This window comes from Montipora foliosa, chromosome 2, assembly GCF_036669935.1.
Source record: "Montipora foliosa isolate CH-2021 chromosome 2, ASM3666993v2, whole genome shotgun sequence".
NCBI classification, from domain to species: domain Eukaryota; kingdom Metazoa; phylum Cnidaria; class Anthozoa; order Scleractinia; family Acroporidae; genus Montipora; species Montipora foliosa.
In genome coordinates this window covers 55,469,643-55,476,493 of record NC_090870.1, presented here as the reverse complement: position 1 = coordinate 55,476,493, position 6,851 = coordinate 55,469,643, and positions in this window count along the sequence as shown.

Genomic DNA, 6,851 nt, shown 5'->3' with positions numbered 1-6,851 from the left:
CTGAATGATCAACATGTCATCCTAGAAGCCAGTGTTTCCCACGGCCTGCTCCCGTGTGACCTTGTAGCTCATTCGGTAGTGCAGCGGTGATCTAACCCGAAGGTCGTGGGTTCAATTCCCACCCTGATCAGAGTTTTTCTCTGTCCTTGTGTGGGCCCATTTCCAACAGTAGGGCTAACGCTCACATGGTTCATATGGGGTAGAAACTTGGCACTTAACATTACACTCTTATCAGTTAAGTCTGTTGAAATAAAAGTGCTACATGGCCAACGTTTGCAAAAACGTAACCCTTCCTTGTACTTGTATCAAGTATGGGTCGACCTCAACCTCACTTTCATGGCTGGGTTATAATTAACAGAACAGTAAAAACAGTAACAGTAACAGTAACTGTAAAAAGGTCTATTTGAGTGTCGACAAACCAAACATATAAATATAAATAAATGAATTCGTTTATTTCTACCTTTTGGAGTATTGAACTGAATTACAGGTAGCGTCAGCTATAATATAAATACAGAATATATACAATTATAATAAATGTGCCAACAAATTATACATTTACATATAGTCAAGGGCGTACTGGTGGTTACAAACTGTTTAAGTCGATCGATGTTACTTGGCCTTAACGCCTTGTTGCTACGTTCTCTAAGATTGTACTGTGATTGTCAATTCTGCCTGACATTAATGGGAACAATGGGTTTGATGGTTGAACTCTGGACACAAATCTCTCGCAGGCGGCTATCCTACAAAAGAGATCAAGCCGGTTGTAAATAGGGCCTGCTCATATAAAACACCTTGTATGATATTCGCCAACGAGCGCTTGTGAATGCTTTCTAAGGTATTCGATAAGTATTGAGGAAGGTTAGAAAAGACTACGGATGCATACTCCACTATTGATCTTACAAGTGAGCAATACGAGCATCAAGAGTTTCGCGCTTCCGGTTGAACGCAGCGCATCATGGGATAGGCTGTCCAGAAAAGTGAGCACCAATTCTTGAATGCCAGCCACACTGAATATCTCCTGTTTCAATAGCCATAAAATGGATTTACTCACCAGTTTATAGGATTACTGACCCATATGCAACGGCTAAAGGAGGAATTTCAGTAGAAAAATGCAGTATCAATCGGGGGTAAAGAGACGCGATCTGAAACAGGAGATATTCAGTGTGGCTGAATTGACAAATTGGTTCCTTTTTCTACTTTCTCTAATCGCAAAATTATACACTGCTTATCTTTTATCGAAAGAACTGATCGCTTACGCTTCAAGGACATGATGATCGTGAATAAACATTCGTGACGTAGTGTAGCTTATTCATTTGTATACCACGCCGAACGAGCCAATAGAGCGTAAATTTCACTTAGCAAAAAAGCAACTCTAAGCTACTGTCAGAACTCATTCGCAAGTTCTTCATTAAGGCCTGTCCAAACGGTAAATGTTTTACCGTAAAACATGCTAAAACCTGTTTTACGGTAAAACATGGCTACGCATAAAACATCTTAAAACATGTTTTATCAAAACAAGTAGTCTCCAGAAACAATCGGTATGTCCAGTTCTTTAAATCCATGTGTGGATAACGCAATGTATTGTTTACGTTACTTTAATCCAACATAAAGCAATTTATACTTTGGACAGCATAGATTATCCAATCTCTTCCTGGCGGAAAACGGAATTAGATATTTCATGTTTTACTCCAGACTCAATTTAGGAGGCAGTGTGGCTCAGTGGTTAGGGCGCTTGCCTTGAGATCCGGAGATCCAGGGTTTAAGACCCGCTCTAACCATTCGTTGAATTGGATCCTGGTAGTTCCTAGTTCAACTTCCCAGCTGCACTTGTAAATAGCCAACTGGTTTGCCTCCGGCCAGTTGGGATTCTTAACAGTTGTTGTTGTTCTGTTCTGTCGTTTTGTTGTGCTTCTTTGGCCCTGAAAAGCCCCTATGGGGAGCGGTCAATTAAGTATGTATTGTATTGTATTGTATTGTATTGTATTGTATTGTATTGTATTGTATTGGGGTGTGACATGAATTTCACGAAACGTATAGGGAAGATATCTGTTTACAAACGTTGCTCTTTTATTCAAATATAACAACCACAGGAACAAAAGACCCTTTGTTTCGACAGTAAATGAGGCTCTGGTCGGCACATTAATGACAATAGGTGACGTCAACGATATCTTCCCAAGAACGAAGTTTCCTAATGCATTTAACTCGCTTGAACTCTGCTTAACCCTGCTTACAAATAGCCCTTTTAGAGTTACCTTTTCTCATTTGCACTACCCTGATAACTTCATGTGGATGTAAGGCAACTTCGGGAAATTAAGCAGTTTCTGTCTGAAATGCTTCGCAATCACGAATAATTTTAATTTAATGTAGTGTAAACTAGACCCTCCGTGAGGGTACACTGGGTTGCCTGTGGTACGTGCACCGTTCCAGAAAATTTTTTTCAAGTTGGGGGGTCATTGAGACCATTTAAGGGCTCACCCAAAAGTCATACCAGCAGAGGCCATTTGCCTTACAGGTCCTCACACGTTCTTACGACGAAACAGATCCTTTTCTGAGGTTAAAAACCTGGCTACCGGCCTATTAATTAATCATTTGCCAGAAAGAAGAAATTCCTGTCCTCTTTAGAAAAAATAGACACGCAGTGCTTATGTGTGGTAGTGAAGTAACACAGCGATTTATTCCATATAAAATGTCAACTGAGCTGTGTGCTGTCTTCCAGGAGATTCAAGTTGTCCTTGCGTAGTATGTAGCTCTTACAGTGCACGATATTGTTTTGGTATTGTTTATCATTGTAGTGCCATGGTGGAAGTCTTGGGAAAATAGCCTGAGAAGACATGTGGTTACTAGCAAAGTACTGAACCCAGAATCGAAAGATTGAAGAAAATAAATGGGAAGTGAGAAACATTGGCTTCTGGGCTGACATGTTGATAATTTTCAAGCTCTCTCACAACTTCTTTCACCACAAGTTTAAGCGTGCCCTCTGAGCATCTGACAGCTTTGTAATACTAAAGTTAAGCCCTGTTTAGTATCTGGATGGGTGACCTCAAACATATACCCCTTCGTAAAACAGAAGCATTGGACCGAAAATACTATTAACGCTAACAAATGCGAACTCAGCAAGGTACAGATTTTGTTAGCTTGCTTTATGCAAAAACAAATATTGATGCAAAAGTAAATTGATACACAGTTTTTAGAAAGAGCAGAAGGAAGGTTTTTTTTGTTTTTGTTTTTTTTTTAAATTAATTTATTTATTTATTCCACACACACACACTCACAAAACAAACAACTTACTTACAGGATAGACATATTTACATATTTACAGTAAAACAGTATACATTGCTTCCCATACTGAAAAGGAAGTCAAAGCATTAAAGTTTACGGGCTGTCGGTTGCAAGGCTGTTGTGAAAAGGCGATGAAGGATTTGTTGGTTTAGGGAGTTATCAAAGTAAAAGAAGCAAGAAAAAAGAACGGTTTTCTAAATTAAAGTTTTCAGGTGGTCGCACCCTTTTGTTGAAATAGATAGATCGACTTAAGACATCAGTGAAAAAGCCTTCTACCTTTGGTAGCGTTTTATTGTTTTTACAAATCCAGATATAATGTCTTGCTAACAGGAGGCAAAAATTCATTTGAAAATGATTTTTGGAGGAGTCTGGCATCAAACCTAATGCTATAAGAAGATTGAATTGGTAGTTTTCTTGAATAATCTGAGACATAATAAAGCGTTGTATTAAGGGACTGTGCAATAATTATCAGGAAGGGGGGGTCCTAAAATGAGCTTCACCAAAGGAAAAATTAGATAGGTCCCCCCCTCCAGCAGCGTCAAGATTAGCTGTGACCCCCCCCCCCCCACACGTTCTCTCAAAATTTTTTTGTGCCCCCCCCCCCCCCCCCCCTCTCTAACGCGTACCTTGAGATATTGAAAAACTTGAGAACAGATACCAATATCTTTTATCCGACAACCCTGCTTGTGCAGGAAGGTTTCTCCGAGAGGATTACAAGCCAGCTCCCCATGATGACAGCAACATCAGACGTTGCAAACAAGAGGCAAATGATATCCAGGACAAGCTCAATGCTGTCGTAACCAAGTTAGAATAAACACTGAAGACTGGCCTCAGCTGTTTACACAATTTTAATGCTGAACAACGCCATTCAATAAAGTCTCAAGTCGGTTTAAACGTTCTGCATCTTGTAGAAGGCCTGGATAGGGTGATGGCTAAATATAAAGCGACATTTCCTATTGGTGCCAAATCTAAAGCATCCAAATCAAGAAAAAAGAAGGAACAGAAGAAAAAATGGGAGAAGAAGAGGATTGCTGCCTCAGAAAGCCGTAGGACCCGAACCTGTATAATTTTTCGGTCTTTGGGAGGTGAACCCATTGATGACAACTATGAAACAGAAGTATGTGGCATTCCTCAGCTAGAAACTGTAGACCTAGAAACCCTCTCGCTGTTTAAATCAAGAACAGACCTGGCATGTCTGCGGGACCTCTTAAATGCCAAATGTTTTATTGGCAAAGCTCACAACGTGGTTTGTGACTTCTGTGCATGAGCGATTGTTTCAATCTATCATATGTTGACATTCTAAATAAGTTAAAGCATGTGTTTATGTTGATGCAATATTTAGACATTATGGATAGTCAAAGGCGTGGCATCTGTCTATTTGGAAAATGTTTATTTATTCATTATCGAATTTGTGAAATTTAATTAAGACCCCCCCTCAACTTACTTGAGAAATCTAATGTAGAGCCCCCCCCTCCTTTCCATTATTTTAACTTAAGGCCCCCCCCTCTGGTTTTAGGGCCCCCCCTCCTGATAATTATTGCACAGTCCCTAAGAAGGTCCAAAAAGCGGTCACTCTGGGACACGACCAAAAGAGGTGACTAAGTTTTTCTGGTTCATCTTTGCAAAAGGAGCAGTTTGGGTCGTCTTGTAGGCCGATTTTAACTAAGAATTCGTTAGTGAGCAGAAGGAAGTTTCCAGGACGGTCGCTCGAGAATAACATATTTACGACATGGAAACAACATTAATTTTGAACCGTGAATATAGAATATAAAAAGTTACGATCAGCGACAAACATTTTGGGAGATTTTTGCTACGTTCAATTGTGTTATTGTACTTTTGGTTGCACAAAGAATTCGCAAAATCGAAAGTGACATCGCCGGAATTCAGCGGGCGCCGTGATTAAGTTACCGCGGCATGTTTACTCGCCAAACAGTGAAGCAACTGTGTCAAATGATGGCAAGATACCGGGTTTTCGTAAGTTTCTTTTTCTGTCAAGTGTTATAAAGTTTGACAATAAATGAGCGAAGTCAAAACAAAGATCACAATCGCCCAAACACTTGAGGGTTTACCATTGTTTCTGCTAAGTCAAAAATTTACTCTCCAAGACAAGGTTTTTTATCACCACGTAATTCCATCATTTTGGAAATAGCAGCTACTTTATTATTCATCGGCGTCACAATTTTTTGCTGATTTTGGGGCTCATTTTGTTGGAACTCAAGCACGCTTCCCCGGGGAGGGGGGGGGGTACTCCCTTATATGGGCTATATAGGTATGTGCGGCCCCAAAGGGTAGGATTTTTCAGCCGTTTTGGTCATAAATAGGGTATCGATTTTGGCCAATTTTCCGCCATTTTGGTCATAAATAGGGTAAGGGTTTTGGGAAGCGGGCCGCACACCCCTACCCAACTTTCTGGGAGTACCCCCCCCCCCCCCCCCGGGCACGCTTCCAACAGACCTGTTTATTTTTGTGAGCAATACTGAAAATATCCTCCCGTATCACATTTCAACCTTAAGCTCGAAAATTCAATACGCAACATGATATGATAATTCACAAAGGTAGAAAATATCACGGAATCCTTTTCCAGCGAAACATTTTATTGAAACAAACAACATAAGATGCACTACAACGCCATCCGCGTTGCAATGACTTTCGACGCCATTGCTGGTTAACGAGAATAACAAACTCACGAGGCAGAATATATATTTATATTTAATTAAGTTAACACAACAGAAAGACGCTAACCTTATTTTGACACGAAAATGCTGTACTATTGCCATAAAAACTATCCAGTTAAGCTCGCATATTATAAAACATCATGAATTCATAAAGGCCACCTTTTCCAGCGAACAATTTTTTGAAACAAACAACATATTTGCTATTAGACGCAAAAACCCCTTCCTATTTCATTACGTGCGTGAAGAGAAAAAACTCAATCGTGTCAAATATGCGCAATATTACAACAAACTAAACATTCAGGATCAAACCGTTTTCATGAAGTACCTTTTCCTTGAATAATTGCCAACGAGTCAGGCCTTCTGAAGACAGAAGGCCTGGCGAGGCGGCAGCTTATAGAGCCGCGAGAAGATTTTTAGGCGGACGAAATCTCAGAAACGCTTCAAATTTGAGTGTAATGTAGACCAAAAGCTGTAATGTAGACCAAAGCGATGACATGTTGACCGTAGCGATAACCAATGAGAGTGCCTCACGAGTACGCCGCGTGATGTTTGCAGCCGCCAGGCGCCAGATCACGCAAGCTTGGCTCGTTGGCACTTTAGCGACAGCTAGAACTAGTTAAGCACAAAATAGACGACAAGCTTTCTTTCAAATAATTCTTGGCTGTCACGTTTCCAATTATTTTTTTTACTTGTAGACTTTGCAGAGTTGATCACAGATCCACTTAAGGTGTTCGATTCGTTCTCTGTCTTTGTTGAACCCATCAGTTACCAGAGAATTTTCCATTTGGTTTCAGTGTTCTACATAACAGCACACTTGGTAAAATACATTAGAAATACATCTCACTTTGATTTCGGCTCGACGGGCGATAGATCCTTGCCGAAGTCCATTACTCGTCG